The sequence below is a fragment of the Adiantum capillus-veneris genome, chromosome 23 (assembly GCF_014529385.1).
Source record: "Adiantum capillus-veneris isolate H3 chromosome 23, ASM1452938v2, whole genome shotgun sequence".
Lineage (NCBI taxonomy): Eukaryota > Viridiplantae > Streptophyta > Polypodiopsida > Polypodiales > Pteridaceae > Adiantum > Adiantum capillus-veneris.
Window position 1 is genome coordinate 77,172,952 of NC_140953.1, and position 18,581 is coordinate 77,191,532.

Sequence of the window (18,581 nt, forward strand, 5' to 3'; positions counted from 1 at the left end):
TGACAACTTCTTTGTTCTACCAGTCAAACCGTAGAATCTCCATGTCCCTCTCTCCTAAGAGGGTCTGGTTCATGTCTCAATCTTCCGTAAACTACACCTCCCATTGCAATTCCTATGTATGACCTTTCAATAGGCGGTTCCCTTACAAAACCTCTTTCTGTCTTGATTCTCTCCTGATAGAGAAATCCTGTTGTGATTGGGATCGTGGTTGGTCCCTTGCTTTCCTTGGGATAAGAATAAGAGTATGTGGGCATAGGTGAGACTATAGGAGTCACATGTGAACTATTTGTAATAGTGGCTTTTCCTCTATAGAACTTTTGTTCTCTCGTCACCGTAGGTCGCAACCATGATTGTAGTGTTTCTGGATTTATGTTGAGATATGAATAAAAGGTGGTATTTCTACCGTTCCACCTTGCCTAGTAGATTTACTGGGGTAGGGTTTAGTCCTTGAGTGGTAGCGAGTTCTGTTGGGATCACCCTAGTGGCTATCAATCTCGCTACCTCTGCTTTTTCTATTGGCTTATACTCACGTCCATATTTGTCAACATATATTATGAGGCTTCCCTCACCTGATTCTTATGAGAACAAGTACGTAGTCTTTTCTGTGCCTAGCTCAAAGGATAATGGTGCTAGGCATCAAAAATATGTCTTGACTCTCTCATTCAAGTATTCATAGATTTCTACTGCTCCATGGCTAGTTGCAACTTTAGTCACCTTCTTGTCAAACACTAGGGTGGCATTAGGAAGGTCTATTAAAGGAGGTATTTCGGGGATTTCAGAAATCATCTTCCCCTTTACCACATTATCCACATACTTGTTGTAATTCTCTGGATCCTTAACTATAAGGTAATGTGTTCCCTCCTCATCACGAAATCTATCCCCATCATTCTATGCTAGAAAGGCATCCACTCCTTCTACTGGTTTTTCCTCAATACATATGCTTTTTTTTCCTCTTTCATCAACATATACCAAAGCCCCATGGGTATTTGGTCCTTCTAAGTAAAGGGTTGTAAACCATAATGTCCGAGGAGGGTTTCTAGAGTTGCTCCCTCCCTCTCCTTGGATTTTCTGATTCATCACGGTGTTTCAGTCTGCCATGAGATAAAAGGATTGTTCAGAGGAAGTATTGTTCCCACTTCCGTCTTCTATGATTGGTGCTAGCGGATCTACCCTTGATTGGGTCACACTCTCTTCCGTAGACACTATGCTGACCTGATCTCCTTGTGGTTTTTGGTCTCTTTGAAGGATTATTCTTGATCTCAAATACATCAATCCGTTAATACACCACTACAAATCCAAACCTTTTACCTTTTGATTTCACTCTGTCGTGTCTTACTCTGGCTATTTCAGCTCTTCAATTGGTTGATTGCTTGTACTTTAGATTGGTCTAGACTTGCTGGACTTTGTTGCTGGCTATCTATACAAAACTTTAGACTATACAATTCCTTGTCAATGATGGTTCTCTTTTAGTAACATTCAGTATTGATTACGAAGAACATGCCAGTATTTCCTGTCCAAATTTTCCTTTGGAAGGTTGATCCCCTATATATGTTATTATCACAGAATGGACTAGCAAAAGGTGTTGTCAGAGCTAAGTGGATTACTTCGCAGGCTCCAGCTATACTGTCTGCTCTAAAATCTAGCTGTCAGTCTTTATACACGTATAAAGACTACTAATAAGAAATGGCAATCTTTCTTCACCAGAGGTTCTCTACCATTCATGCAACTCACATAAATTTTCAAAATAACAATTGGACCACTTTAGTGTGAGCTACAATGTGATGCAAATCGATTTGGGATCTTGTTTCTTTTTCTTGGCACTTGCACACTCAAATTATTTTCAACTTGAGTGTTATCTTGGCTAGTGGCATCTAAGGTCTCTTAGAATGCAATGATATGTCCCTGTTCAACTTTGGAAGTCATTAGGGTCAAAAAGTCTTCATACGCGTAAAAAGTCTTTTTAACCACATTAACTAGATTTTTGTAGATCAATGCTTCTAGTTGAGTGTTGACACACCGTGTATGGTCTTAAGTTCAGTTATTGGTCAATAGCATCAAAAACACTTTATACGCGTATAGAGACTTTTAGGGCCAATTGACATGAAACTTGCTCCAGAGGTAGTCTAGCACTCAGGGACTTCACAGATATTCTCTAACTTGAGTTAGGAATCAAGTTTGTTCAAGTTGTGGCCAAAACAGGGGTACGCAGAGTGCTTGCATTCTTTATTGTTCTTTGTAAGCTTTGTTCTGATCCAAATGCAATGAAATATGAATCAAGGGCTTCCTCAAGGCTTTAGGAAACTTTGAGCATCTACCTTTGTACAGTTTGGCTCTATTCTTGGTTGCTAGTCTTTATACGCTGTCAGGAGTTTTTTGGAGCAAGGGATTGTGCATATGTACATACACATGCATGGTGCATCAAATAAAGAATTGCCCATTTTCCAGAGCCAGGTGGTTACGTGGGGCCCACATGTGTACAGGTAGGACAGCATGTACATAGTGCATCGATTTTCACTATCACCAGTACCAGTATGTTTTTTCTACAATAGTGAGGAGTTTATAGCGCGTAAAACTTCTCGAGGAAGCTATCCGTGGGCCGACGACATGAGGTAAGTAGGTGCGTCAGATGGCATCTAGTGGCGTCAAGAGGCCGAACGGGGTCAATATTTGCACGCGGATGAGGATGGACACAACGTGGGTGTTTTCTTGTGAGAGTTATGCAGAAAGGTCATCATTAGGACCACTTTTTGGGGCCACTTCACGTGGTTGCGAGACGCATTATTGAAAAGAAATGAGTGTCGGGTGTGCAGATGATGCAAAAAAGGTGACAACTATGCACTGCGAGGTCAGTTTTTGGCCTGTTCGGGGTCCGTTTGAGGTCATCTAAAAGGCCAAGGGTGCCCAACTAAAAATGCTAAGTGTGGGAACTGAAAAAACAGAGAGAAGACCAGAAAAAACGTGGAGAAGAGAGGAGGAACAGCCGTAGGTGTGTTTTTGCTCATTTTGGAGCCTACTTTGGCCCTAAACTGCTCATCCGAGGTCGGATTTGAGCACTTTGACATTGTAGACTGAGGTTTTGGGCCGTTCCGGACACGATGGTGCTGTCTATTTTGCCAAATTCCTCACTCTTTTCCTGCTGTTTTTCTGTGTAAGTTTCTCGTATGAGCGAAGTTTCTGCTCTAGTTTGTGATTATATCTGGCTTATTTTACCCATTTTGTGTGAGCTATTTGCCCCTTGGTGTTGGCCCAAGCTCATTTGTATCTAATTATCAGAAATTCCCCTCTTTTGAGTTGAGTTTTTTGGGGGTGTGTGTATGTGTGTGTGTGTGTGTGTCTGTGTGGAGTGGGCAAGTGGATAGTCTCTCTCCTCTCACTCCAGAGGTGTGTTCCCTGTCTCGGCCAGGTGTGTTGTCTAAGCCGAGTGGTGCCCCATAGTGTGTGTGTGTATCTTCCCAAGAGTGTGTATCGGGTTGTTATAGAGGCGCTGTGTGTGTTTTCATCCCGCTCATATTCTTTTGGTGCCCCCACGGAGGATCTTCTTCGAGTACCTTCTGCTTCGAGCTTCAAGCTTCGAGATTCGGGCTTACAGGCTGTAGGTTGCAGGTTGCAGATTACAGGTTACAGGTTACAGGGACAGGTACAGGTACAGGTGATTCACACAGCTACAGGTAGCTAGAGTACAGTGATATACTAGCAGTGATGTCACTTGCAGTTGTGGGTATGCATCATTTAGCGCCTGCTTGAGCGCATTGTCTACTGGGTTGTACGTTACTTGTGGAAACTGCCATTGTACGCATTTGTGGAGCCATACTTGGTTGTATTTGGCAGTCCTAGCCGTTTCTGAGACTTGGTCTAGAAGATAGTCATTTCGAAGACTTGACTATACGTGATTTGCATTAGCCTTCGTGTGAGGGTCGATAGCGTGAGGTTTTTATTGAGCTGGGGGATTCTCAAATGTAGAGATCCTTTCGGTGATACAGGTAGCTAGAGCACCCTTTTCATGACCTCGCCATAGGCTATGTATTAGTGATTCCTGTTTGATGCTCGAGTTCTATTGTTGACAGTTTATGCATACATATACAGTTTATATTTTGGGTTCCTACTGCTCTACTTCTGGGGAAACTCTGCCAAAATTTTTTTGAGTTATGATGGCTGGTTTTTTGGTCTTTTGAGCCATTTATGATGTTATACTGCTGAAATTTTGGCAAAATCAGAGGATAAGTCAGGTGTGCCTTCTTGGGAGCTTCATGGTTGGCTTTAATGGATGATCAAAATGGCCCTCAATTCACTCCATTTCCTTTAACTCAAAGAATCCAGATAAATGTTCATGTGTCCAGGAAGATTTTTTTCCAGCAGCGCATAGTCTTTATATTCGGGCCAAGAAGATTACGAGAGATGTTGGAATGTCCTTTGCCTGTTGTAATTCCGATGATCAACTATGAAAACTCATTTGATGTGCATGTGTTTGTCCTTATCTAAAGTTGAGCTCCATTGAAGTTTCTGGGGATTGGGTAGTCAAAAGTTTTGGGTTCTTGCACGTGTGTTCAAAGGGGTTCTCAAAGCATTGAAACTTGGGTAGCCATGGCTTTCTCTTATCCGGAGTTTCATGGAAGAAGTGATGAAGATGTGGAAGAATTTTTGGAAAAGATGGAGGTTGTCTGCATTAGCAACTAGATTCAGGACCCTACGCAGATGTTACGCCTTCTCCAAATTTGTTTGAAGAGTGATGCATGAGTTTGGTCTAAAGTATTTGAAGAGGAGTTGCATGTGGCTGATCCACCTATAAGGTTGAGTTGGGACAATCTACGACATGGGTTGGAAGTGGAGTTTGTGAAGATAGAAGATCCTGACAAAGTGTGGCAAGAAGTACAGGCTTTGGTGCAAAAGGAAGGTGAGCCAGTAGATGCGTACATACGTAAGTTTTCATTGGCATGGGAGCGAATGTGCAAGGCCTTAGCACCACAGGTACCCCCGCCTGACATGATGAAGAAGGACAGGTTCTTAGCTGGTCTTTGGGAGAATATACGTTGGAGAGTGGAGCTAAAGAAGCCTAGGACATATGAAGATGCACTAGAGGCAGCAAGGAACAAAGAGTGGAAGCTGAGGAAAATGAGCCAGTTAGGGGTGGAGTCTTTGCCAATGAGGTCTGAATTTCAGCCTATAGAGTCTTTACAAGGGCGCATGTCAGGGGTTCATCATGAACCAGTGGTTCCTCTTACTACTCAGGTTATGCCAGCAGTGGTCACTACATCGGTGCAAGATGATGGGCTAAGGCAAGACATGAGGCAAGTGGTAGATTTGATGAAAAATCTCAGCCTAAACATGCTAGGTCGTGGGAAATAATCAAGGTCGAGGGAGGTTTGCAAATCAGCCAGGAGGTGAAGAAAGGCCTAGGAATGGTGTTGGACAAAGCAATGGTAGGTTTTGGAGGCAGATGCCCACATGTTATAATTGTGGAGAGTTGGGTCACATCAGCCCGCAATGTGATAAGCCACCAAGGATGGGGGGAGACATGTATCCATTGCCAAGACAAGTGCTAACTAGGTCAAATGATTATGGCATCGAAATTAAGGGAGACGAAGAAACCAGTGGACTGACCCAGGAGGAAAAGGGAAAGACAAAAGTGCTAAGTGTAGTCACCTTGGAGAAGGCATCAAAGCTAGAGGATACAGTAGGGATTCCTATTGGAAAGAGGACCGCAGAGGATAAGGAAGGAAGAAGTGCCCCAGCTCCTAGTAAGAAGAAAGGAAAGAGCCATGAAGGCGAGGATGTCAAGGCCAAGAGGAAAAGGACAGCTCGTCGAAAGTTTCATGTTTCAGATTTTCCACTAGGGGATGGGCAATTAAGCTATGACTTGAAGGAGGATCTGACGAGCAGGAAGGAAGATGTTACTTTCGGGCAGCTTATAGAGATGGTGCCTAAGCTAAAGCGATAGTGGAAGAGGATGGTTAACCCAATGGAGAAAGAGCCAGAGAGAGGTTCAGTAAAGGTGTTGGCAATGGATGAGCTACCAGACATTTGTCCAATAGTAGATGTGTGGCATAAAAGGAAAAATTTGGGACAAGGTTATGTGGATGGCGGAGCCCAAATATGTGTCATAACACACTCATGCATTGAGAAGATGGGTCTCATAGTGGCTGGGGTGTCAGGTTTTCAGATCAGATTGGCAAACCATCAAAAAGTAAAATGCTTGGGTGTTGTAAAGAGCTTAGAAGTGGAGGCATATGATGCAAAGGCAGTGGTTGATTTTCATGTGATGCCAGCAGGGTTGGGAGCATATCCTATTATACGGGGCAGACCATGGTTACGTGCAGTGGGAGCTGTTCAAGATTGGCGACATGGTACGATTAGCCTCTATGGAAAGACAGGTACCAAGAAGCTTTATAATATGGACACAAGGAAACGATTAGAGGAGCTTTATGAAGATGAGGATGAGTCTAGTGATGAAGACTCTTCCACGGTAACAGATGAGGACAGTGATAGCACTACCAACAGTGATGAGGATGCTGATGTTGCATTTCTTTTGATGGACAAAGAAATACAGGAGTTTGGTTTAGTTGCATTTGCGAATGAGGTTGAAGATGAAAGTGAAGGGCCTTATGAAGTGATTGAAGGGCTGATGCAAACCAAGGTTGAGTTGTCAAAGAAGCAGGAATTGACGACACAAATGATCAGTGGAGACCTCTCAGCTATGGAGAAGGATATATATTTGCACATGCTGGCTAGTTTTCCTGATTTGTTCATTACTTCATATGAAGAGATCAGAGGGTTCAAGGGCGAAGAGATGCATATAGAGCTGAAAGAAGGTGCTAAGCCAGTGCGGAAAAGGCTAAGAAGGATGGGTCAAGAGCAAATGGAAGCCTTGCGAGAAGAGGTGGACAAGTTGTTGAAGGCAGGGTTCATAGTCCGTGTGGAGACCACATAATGGGTGAGTCCAGTAGTAGTCAGTCCAAAGAAGGATGGGAAGTGGAGGATTTGTGTAGATTTGAAGCCCTTAAACGCAACCACTAAGAAGAACCCATATCCTCTTCCATTCATCGATCAGATCTTGGATTCAGTGGTTGGTTATGAGAGGTACAGTGTGTGTGATGGTTTTTCAGGCTATTTTCAATTGAAGATTGCTCTTAAAGACCGCACAAAGACAACTTTTATTATGCCATGGGGCTGCTATTGCTACACAGTATTGCCATTTGGGTTGTCAAATGGACCTTCCTTCTATTAAGAGAGAGCAAATTGGGTGTTGGAACCATTCATTGGTAGTTGTGTTAAAGCTTTTATGGATGACTTCTGTGTCTATAGCAGTAGGGCTAAACACCATGAGAAGCTGCAAATGGTATTGGCTCGATATGATGAATGTGGAGGACAACTAAATCCAAAGAAATGTCATCTAGCACAGCCAAGGGTGAAGTTATTGGGCCATATGGTGTCAGAAAATGGCATTGAGGCTGATCTAGACAAGGTTAAGTCTATTATTCTTCTTCCATCACCTATGAGTACGAAGCAATTGGCAACCTTTATACACAAAGTGAAGTGCATGGCAAGGTTTATTCCATTGTCTTCTCAGATTCTTTATCCATTACAACAAGTGGCAAAGCATGATCCATTGCAATGGGATGACAAGTGTGAAGAAGTGTTTCAAGAGGTGAAAGAGGTGTTAGGGGGGTTGTCAGCCATGCAGGCTCCTGATTGGGAGAAAGTGTTTTATGTAAATCCATCAGTAGGGGATGATGCCATTGGATCCATGCTATTGCAAAAGGGGAAGGGCAGCCATTATAGGAGGCCAGTGTATTGTGCAAGCCGAGTGAAGTTGGTAGCGGAGAGAAAGTTCTCGGAAGTAGAGCTAGTGATGGCCAGTGTAATATTTGCTTGTCGACGATTTCGTCATTACTTGCTACCATGGCCTTTTGTTTTCTTGACGAGTTATTCCTTTTTGCCACAGATAATTAATGGTACTAACATGTCAAATGTGGTGAAGAAATGGGTAATTGAGCTGCAGGAGTTTGAGTTCTCTTTTCTAGTGGAAGATAGTACAAGGACTACCCTAGTTGATTTGTTGACCTACAAGGAGAATCCCCTTATTGTTAAGGAAGAGGTGGTGAGAAAGGTAGTTGAAGAAGTTCCATAGATCAGCAATGCACATGTGTTGTTCTTTGATGGTTCATACAGAAAGAGCCATGATGCAGCTTCCGGGGGTATAGCACTTTATGATCCAGAAGGGAAGCTAGTATGCAAGAGAGGGTTCAAATTGGATGCTCATAGTAACAATGAGGTTGAATATGCTACTCTGGAAGCCGGATTACACATTTGTTTGAAGCATGGAGTTCGAAGGTTGAGCATAAAAGGTGATGCCTTGTTAGTGGTGAAGCAAGTGCTGGGTGTATGGAAGAGCAAGAACACCTCATTGAAGGAAATGTGCTTCAGAATTAAAGGCTTGTTAAAAAAGTTCGAAGCATGGATCATCAGACACATTCAACGTGCTCTAAATGGAGAGGCACATGAAGCAACTCAAGGCATGATTGGGGAGCTATTTGTGTTGAGGACCACTTTACCTCTTTATCATGGCTGGGAAAGTTTGGCTCAAGAAGATGAGTTTTTGCTAATAGGAATCATTCCAAAGGAGGTTCAGAAGTCTAAGAAGTATGGCTTTGTGTGTAGAGCATACAGGTACAAATTGATTGGTGATGTCTTATACATGAAAGGGGCTGATCTCGTGTTGAGACGTGTACCTTGGCGGGAGGAGATTTACAGAGTGTTGGAAGAGAATCATGAAGGCGCATGTGGTGGCCATTTTGCTCTAAAGATCACCTTGCATAAGATTTTGCAAGAGGGGTATGTATGGCCTAGTTTGCACAAGGATTTTCACCATTGGTGTAGATCTTGCAATAGGTGTCAAGCATTTGGTAAGAGAGTGTTGAAGCCAGAGCTACGAAAAACCATTATGGCGTTTGATGTGTTTGAAAAGTGGGGCATTGATGCAATAGGCCCGTTACCTATCACAAGCAGGGGCAAAAGCTATATCTTGACGGCAGTGGACTATCTCTCTAGATGGGCAGAGGCTATAGCAGTAAAACAGATCACTGCAAAGGATGTGGAAAAATTTGTGTATGATGAAATATGTTGCATGTTTGGGGTGCCATTAGAGCTACTTTCAGATAAGGGGCCAGGATTTAGAGCTAAGCTGCTAGACTTCTTATGCACAAAGATGAAGATTAAGCACCAGCATACCACTCCTTATTACCCGCAGTGTAATGGCTTAAATGAAATATTCAATGGTGAGTTGGTACAAATTCTTTCTAAAGTGACAGAGCACCAAGGAAAGAATTGGGATTTGGAATTGCCTAGTGCATTATGGGCTTACCGTACTTCAGTGAAGACAGGTACAGGGTTTACTCCATTTCATTTGGTGTATGGAAAGGAAGCACTATTGCCTGTGGAGGTAGAGTTGCCTACGGTCAAGATGTTAGAGAAGTTGCTTGGGCCGCCTAGTGATGCATTCAAAGAGAGGCTCTTGCAGTTACAAGAGGTCCAGTTGGATAGGATGAGCGCATTGGAGCATTATGGGCAGATGCAGGATAAGGCTTTGGCAAAGATAAATGAAAAGGTCAAAAGTAAGGGTATCAAGAAACATGACTTGGGTTTTGCGCTACAACAGTAAGCTGGACAACACCTTCCAAAAGAAGTTTCAAATTAAGTGGGAAGGCCCTTTCAAGGTAGTGCAAATGGCACATATCAGCTGGCTAACCTGGATGGTGTTCTACATAAGTCAAGGGTAAATGGATTGCGTCTTAAATTGTATCATGCTAGATTAATGATGGTGGAGCAAGATGAGCTGTCTGTGGATAAAGCAGTGTTGGTTAGGGATGAGGAGACCTGTGATGCGACGAGTCTCATATCTCTCTTTGCTGCTGCTGATCATGAATGATCTAGCATGCTAGGGGAGGGGCAAATTATGTCAGGAGTTTTTTGGAGCAAGGGATTGTGCATATGTACATACACATGCATGGTGCATCAAATAAAGAATTGCCCATTTTCCAGAGCCAGGTGGTTACGTGGGGCCCACATGTGTACAGGTAGGACATCATGTACATAGTGCATCGATTTTCACTATCACCAGTACCAGTATGTTTTTTCTACAATAATGAGGAGTTTATAGCGCGTAAAACTTCTCGAGGAAGCTATCCGCGGGCCGACGACATGAGGTAAGTAGGTGCGTCAGATGGCATCTAGTGGCGTCAGGAGGCCGAACGGGGTCAATATTTGCACGCGGATGAGGATGGACACAACGTGGGTGTTTTCTTGTGAGAGTTATGCAGAAAGTTCATCATTAGGACCACTTTTTGGGGCCACTTCACGTGGTTGCGAGACGCATTATTGAAAAGAAATGAGTGCCAAGTGTGGGGATGATGCAAAAAAGGTGACAACTATGCACTGCGAGGTCAGTTTTTGGCCTGTTCGGGGTCCGTTTGAGGTCATCTAAAAGGCCAAGGGTGCCCAACTAAAAATGCTAAGTGTGGGAACTGAAAAAACAGAGAGAAGACCAGAAAAAACGTGGAGAAGAGAGGAGGAACAGCCGTAGGTGTGTTTTTGCTCATTTTGGAGCCTATTTTGGCCCTAAACTGCTCATCCGAGGTCGGATTTGAGCACTTTGACATTGTAGACTGAGGTTTTGGGCCGTTCCGGACACGATGGTGCTGTCTATTTTGCCAAATTCCTCACTCTTTTCCTGCTGTTTTTCTGTGTAAGTTTCTCGTATGAGCGAAGTTTCTGCTCTAGTTTGTGATTGTATCTGGCTTATTTTACCCATTTTGTGTGAGCTATTTGCCCCTTGGTGTTGGCCCAAGATCATTTGTATCTAATTATCAGAAATTCCCCTCTTTTGAGCTGAGTTTTTTGGGTGTGTGTGTGTGTGTGTGTGTCTGTGTGGAGTGGGCAAGTGGATAGTCTCTCTCCTCTCACTCCAGAGGTGTGTTCCCTGTCTCGGCCAGGTGTGTTGTCTAAGCCGAGTGGTGCCCCATAGTGTGTGTGTGTATCTTCCCAAGAGTGTGTGTCGGGTTGTTATAGAGGCGCTGTGTGTGTTTTCATCCCGCTCACAACGCATATAAAGACTTTTTAATCAAAATGAACTTAAACCTCAGCCCAAGGTTCTCTTTGGTGTGTACTCTAAGCTTATGTGCTCAAAATCAAGTTTTAATGCCAATGATTTACCAATTTCCCTCTTTTGTTTGTTTCTGGTTAGAATTTGCTAAATACTGTCCAGAAGTAAATTTAGGTGACCAAATGATATGAATTCTTGTAGTCAGGCTTAATTAACCCTCCTAAATGGCTTAGTGCTGACAACATGCAAATGATTGCCCAAATCTACCCTGGAGACTTCATACGCGTATGAAGTCCTCTGTCTCAAAATTCAGATCTGTTTCTTCTTAAGTTTCCCTACTTATCAGCGTCATGTACATATGTTCTCAGCAAAATTTAGAGCTTAGAAGTGCTTCCAACACAAGTTTTTGATTTTTTTCTTATTACAACCACTCCATCTTTTGGTGTTTGGTCCCCAAATCTTTGCCAAGACTCCCAACTCAAGGTGTTCCTAGGGTATAACTACTCCTCTGAACACTTTGGTACAATCAGTTTTTCCAAGTTTGGTCTCTTTCTCGCACTGGAGACTTCATACGCGTATGAAGTCTAACCTTACAGAATTCAGATTTTGATGTGCAGGGTCCTTTCTCATGCCTTCTTTAGTCCTCAAAGATCCTAAGCCATGCAAAACATTTTTATGAGCTTTGTTTTACACTGTTTCAACCAAGAATCGCTCTCTTTTCTACTCCTAAGCATAGAAAACTGGCTTTTGCAATTGTGAGTAGATAAGCATTTAACTGACACAAACAGACCAGCCAATACTTTACCACCTCCTCAACCACTCATGCTCCCAAACTAACACATTTCTACACTAAAACCATCAACACGGGTGACCAAGGCAAGACACACGCTTCCTAGCAGTTCTCTATAGGTCCTAACTAAACTAAGATAGAAGGAATACTCTCGTAAACCAGAGGAACTCTCGCCTATAGGAGTACTCTAAGGTCACCTACCTAACGCTTTGTTCCTCGGCAGCGGTGTCAATGTTGGCGGATACGCCGTTGATGGGGGCTTTTCACAAGCCAGGTTCCCATACCCCTCTTCTCTCTTCCCCACCCCATGGAAACCCCCTCTTAGGGAGGGAGTGATAAAAGGCATTGGAAAAGTAATAAAAAAATAAAGTATGAGTATGTAAATAAGTGAGAAAGGTAAAATAGGCCACCTCGTGCCTGCGGGGCAGCCCATCCCCACCCTGCCTTCTTTTTCTTCACTGTTGTCCCACCGTGTGTCCCTTTTCTTCTCCTCCACTCAAAATGTCAACCCCCTCTCTCTTCCCCTTGTCCTTTCTCCTTTCTCTCTCCCCTCAAGCTACCCCACCCCTGTCCTCACCAATAATACGTTCTTTGTCACATGCCACCTCTCCTATCTTCCAAAATAGCATACCCCACCCTTTTTTTTCTCTCTCCTACACTCTCCCATGATCCAAATACCCCCCTCTCTCTCTAAAATTCAAAATATCTCTTGTCTTGTAGCCAGATGGCCTCCCCCACACTCACAGACACTCAGTTCTACTAAAAAAGGTACCCACAGACCCACCTTTACATGATGGTTACCGGATTTTTCTAGTGTACACACACATCTGCACGCAGATTTACCTCTGTACACGCTCCTCTCTCTTCCCTCTTGTAATTACTTATTTTCCATCTCACTCACTTTTTTCATCAACCCATCTCTCTCTCTTAGTCTCTCTCTCATGAGACTGTTGTTCTGGCGCATATACACATAGCCAGACAAGTGGGGCCCACAGTCACATGACCTGTGTAGATAATGATTTCTTCATTTCTAAATTCTAGAATTTCTCCTCGCTCGTTCCCTATATAAAGAGGGGTCACCATCACACTAAGGACACACACAACATCACCAGAGAGTACACTATGCACTGTGTGTGCCTAGTGCGCACACACACACCCACACCATCACCATCACCGCTGTCACCATGCTCGACTTGAGCATGACCTCTACACCCTTGGGCTATGGAAGATGAAGGGCAGCTAAATGAAGGATGATGGCCATAACCCTCATGCGAGTCTTCGCCATCAGCTCCCACCTATCCGCCATGTGCTCTACCACTCTCTCCCTTCTCTTTCCACTACCCTATGCTCCCCATTTCATTGCCTTATTCTCTAAATAAAGCTTGAGGTTTTGTGAGTATGTTTCTTGCCATGTTTTTCCCATGTGAGGTGTGCGGAATCGCCACCTAGTCTTGTGTTTGGAGTGAGCTTGTGTATGTGTGAAGGGTATGCAGATTCGCCAGCCTTCTGTGGTGCCTAAGTACTAAGCTGCTATAGATCTGTGTGTGTGTGTGTGTGTGTGTGTGTGTGTGTGTGTGTGTGTGTGTGTGTGTGTGTGTCTGTAAGTTTGCGGTGTTCATATCATCGTGGTCTGCGTCCTAGCCGCTCAAAGGTAGGTGGTGCCCTCTTTTCGCTTTATCGTGAGAGGCTCAAGGCGGGCCATTCAGTCCCCGGTGTTTTAGAGGCCGTCGGGGTTCTGGGTTCGCTTTGCTCCCGTCATTTGGTGTCCCCACCGAGGATCTTTTCATGAAACCCTTCAGTTTACAAGATTGAAACCCCTAAACTATTGTGAATGGATGAATGGCTAGCAGGATTTTCTAACTGGACGACAGAAGAAGAAGAGCTCCAAGCACAACTAGACGAACTCCGCATCTCCATCGAAGCTCGAGTGTCAGGGGTAACGATACTCGATTTGCAGTGGGAGAGTCAACCAACACGCCAAACCCAGTGGATATACATAGGCCGAGTGCCAAGAAGAAGAAGGAGAAGGTCGAAACCATGTCCGCAATCTACAACCAACCCACAACAACAAGATGGAAGGAGCTTTGCACAATAGAGAATCAACACTATTCTACTTTGAGAATCGGGTAACTCAAGTCACTGAGATAATTATCACAGTCAGTTTCCAAGTCGCACCTGATGCTGCAACACAGATAACGGAAGCATTGGCTCACACTCTCACTAGAGAAGCACGTCATCGGCACCATGCTGGGTGGGGAGCGGTTTTTTGAGGTTCTAGCATCAGATCAGCCATTTGTCTTACCTTTGGTACAAGGCAATGTACCGTTTGAAGTTTTAATCTATGTCCTAGTATAAGAGGGTATACACGCCTCCTTGTAAAGAAGAAAAAAAACTCTCGAGAAACATATTTGCCTCCATTGTCACTGCGAAGCTTCTTGAGACAATGGCCAGTTTGAAGTTCCGCAGTCTTGTGGAATTGTTTGAAAACAGATAAGGCCTCATATTTTTTTGTAAGTAGAAATACAATCGTATACCATGAGAAATCATCAATGAAGGTAATGAAGTAGCGATATTGTGATCTCAAAGAAGGTAGAGGTCCACATATATCAGTATGAACAAGATTCAATATGTCATGAGAATGAGTTGTATTTGAGAGAGGAAAGGGTTTACAATTATGTTTCCCAAGAGCGCATAACTCACAAATTCCCATCTGGGGATGAGCTTAAAGATCCATGCCATGAACAAGATCACGACGTTGAAGATCAAGGAGTTTTGAGAAATCAACATGAACAAATCGGTGATGCCATACTTTGGAATCATAATCACCTAGAGTAGTGACAACATTTGCTACATCATCATTGGGAGAGAGTTCAAACAAATCACCATTTCCAGGAGTGGTGGCTATAGTTTGTCCATCTTTCTCAGTTCGGTATTTGGTATGATCAAATCCAGCAAAGAGACTAAGATCAACATGTCTAGCAACCGAAAGAAGATTACGATTAAAAAAAGATAAGTACCAAGATATAGATCTTCAATACCCCTTACTTGAAAAGTCGTATCATCACCAAGATAAACAACATGTTGAACTCGTAGTGCATGGTAGTTATGGAGCCATCTAGACTGGTATGTCATATTTCATGTAGCACTAGAATCAACAATAAAAAGTGATCCATCATGTACATGAAGTATTCTGTCTGGAGCAACTGAATATAGGATGCAACTTGTTGATGATACAATATTGTTTCGATGTTCAATAGCATATGCTCTATTACGATCTGTGTCGAATTGACGCTTATAGCATATATGAGTGAGATGATCAGATCGTCCATAATATTCACAAGAAGAAGAAGAAGAATCTATAGATAAATGTGGTTGTTCAGTGGTAATATTGTGTTCTTCATCATACTGACATGCACAACAATCATCTTTAGTATCGCCATTTCTATTTTGCAGTAAGAATATTGCTTATTAGCGAATTTGAGACGAGAAAAAATATTATTGCAATGGCCACCTCTGTGGTTTCCTCATTGAAATGGATGCCTTCAATCATAAAAAGCACGTTCCATCTGTTGTGACTCATTATCCTCTTGTGAAATCATAGCTGTATTATGACCAACATTACGTCTTTCTTGACATTGAGAGTATTCAATTAAAGACATGGAGGCTTAGTCAAAATAAAGACCATCTTTATTAGAAAGACTGGTAGCAATGTTATCATAAGAAGAGTCCAACCCTGTCCAAAAGAAGTGTAATCAGGTGTTTTTCTGGAACAGGATCATCAGCAATAGAAAGTCGATTAAGAATGGATTTGAAAAACTCAATATGTGCCATCATGGCAGTATGAACTTCATACCGTAACTTGTTAAAAAACCTCTCAAATAAAGTATTTTGTAACAAATTTCTTCTAAAAGTTTGCAATAAGGTACTTCCATACGTCGTGGAAAGTAGATAGTTCATACACTTTAAGCAAAAGGGAATCAATAAGAGCAAAAAGACAAGATGCTTTATTACATTGTTGCCAATCCGAATACGCAATATGCCTAATCTTCAAATACAGGTCCTTCAATGATAAGCTTGTTGTCATGATCCGTATCAACAAGTTGAGGAGGACATACACAATTTCCAAGGACAATATCAGGGAGTTCATCGCCTTCAAGCATTAACATCTTTGCTTTGCAACCTGGAAATCCTTGGACTTGGAAAGGAGGAACAGAACATTGGCTAGAAGAAAAACCGTTGACGAGAATAGTCATAACTATATCTGGTTGTGAGAAGATGTATAAGATGAGATCACAGAATCCGTAGATCAGATATGGTGAAGGCTTCAATTGAGGACGAGAGAAATATGACATATTATAATCATTTTCCATGCCAAACATAACATATATTCCTTATGGAACATCTTGTGAATAGATTGTGCAGATTGCACATTGACTACTTTTTTGCATCAAACAAATAAGACAGACGAAGTGATAATAATGACCACATGTCAATGTATAGTATCCACTCCATCTATCAAAATTCTTGTAGCAAACTCGACATTGGAAAGATGAAGATGCATCCGAAGTAGACCAGGGGACCAAATATGTATGCAAGACAAGGTGACTAATGTGTGTCCCTTGTACAGGTGGAGGATTCACTTGCTGTGTTAGATTTTGAATGATGGTGCGGCCAAAGTGTGTTGACCCTAGCAGAGGGACGCAGACAGTGCTATGTATGCTTACAGGTGCAGGCATGGGTTAAAAAGCAAGTATGAAGGTCCATTACAAGCAGGGAGATCGAGGAAGGGTATGTTTTATGTGGTTATGAAGGACTAAGCGTAGGGATTTAATGCTTGAAGAAAAGGTTTGTACATATGAAAAGGCTCTTAATACATGCAAAGCAACTTGGGTAGAGGAAGCCATGTGGCCAGTGGTCAAAAAGAAAAGTGTGTGAGAGACTTCAGACCTCTACACGAGGGAGGCCAAAAATTCTTAGTTTATAAAATATTTGTAAAATTGGTTTTCTGTAAAAACGGGCCATAAGGACAAGGGAAACAACGTTTTGACCATTTTTGCATCTAAAGCACACAGGAAAATTCTTTACCAATTAGGAGATATTTAAGTTTTTGTACTCTGTTGTGTTAAGGAGGGCGGCAGACAGAACAAAGAAGGAGAGAGCTTTGGTTGTTGTATGCTCCACCATAGCCCATCAATTGAAGAAGAAGCAAGCTCTGGTTGTGTTGCTTTCGGTGTTGTTCTCCCTTCCGTCTCTTCTCTTCTGCTATGTTGCACAGTGTTTCTAGGTGTTTTTAGGTAGGTGTGCCCCTATTATATGTTGTTTATTGGACAAGTTCTTTTCAATGTACAAAATCAACTTTCAAACAGTTTGCCTTGTCACTGAACACATGAACAAAAAAATAAATTGCACTTTGAAAAAGATCATGGAGAAGATAGATAATTTTTATGTAAAACCTTGTATATCTAGCTTAATGATCTTTTGACAGGAGGTGCTTTGCAACCCCTCTATGATGTTCTAGAGCGTTGGGCAGAAGCTATATCTTGGGCAGTGTCAATCCCTAGGGCTTGACAAAGAGCTATGCGTGTCATGACTATCCCATGGAAGCCAGTGCCAAAAGTGGCAATTGCAAGTGATTTTTTCACAAGAATAATTACATGGGTTGTTTGAGGGATGGTGACTAAACATAGGAGTTTTCTTGCAGCCTTAAGCACCCACAAAACAAAATGGCCATTTAGGGAGAAATCCTTGTGTACGATGCACACATCCTGCATTGGTAGTTTCCCAATGTAGTGTGCTAGGGCTGCTTGAGGCCCAAAGATCGTGTGCTCTCCCCCCTTCCGGCTAGCCCAAAGGTCCATGTCCAAAACATCATACAAAATTGTAATTAACCAAAAGCAAATAAGAAAGGTTGAATTATCAACGTAGAAGATGCTTAGTATTGGGTGAAAGCATGACTGGGTGGTACACTTTTATGGGTTCATTACTAGTTTTGAATAGCTGCACTATTAGACGTGGCACGCGGTAAAATTTTTGCAAATTAATTCTAAATTTGATGCCAAACAGCTTTTTAGATTCTCCTCTTCAAGAGCTATTAAATGATATATCACACGCCTTGGGTTCTTCTATCTTTTATCCCGGACACAGCTTTGGTGTCCACCCAGTCATGCTTTCACCCTATTACCTCTTGTTTCTTATTCTCATCATCCATAGTTGGTGTGGCTTCAAGGTTGATAGAGGATAATTTGCTCTCATCAACCTTGCGGGGGCTCTGCGAACCAGCTGAATCGAGGCGGATAGGAGTTTGATTGGCAATGACCCCCTTGGCCGTGACTTTACTCTGCTCTACAGCGAGAATATCCGCTATCACTAGTGCAATTATGTCAGCAACAAAGTCCCCCAATGGAAGCAACTTGTCATCTGTAGCTTCTTGTGTAGGATCAAGGGGGAACTCCATCTTGGTGCATATGAGGCTAAGACACTGATCTAGCAAGACACCAAAAGCCTTTTCAAGATCATAAATAATCCTCATCTTCTATAATTATGCTGTTGAGACGACTAATCTCCACTTTGGGAATTGCAGTAGGGTCACACCACTCAGGGTCGGGCACAACAATCTGCTCTCTCACTGCAACTGCTTCTTCCAAGCTGTGGGGATATTCGGTAGCTTGCAGTCTTCGCTCACTTTGGACATCTATA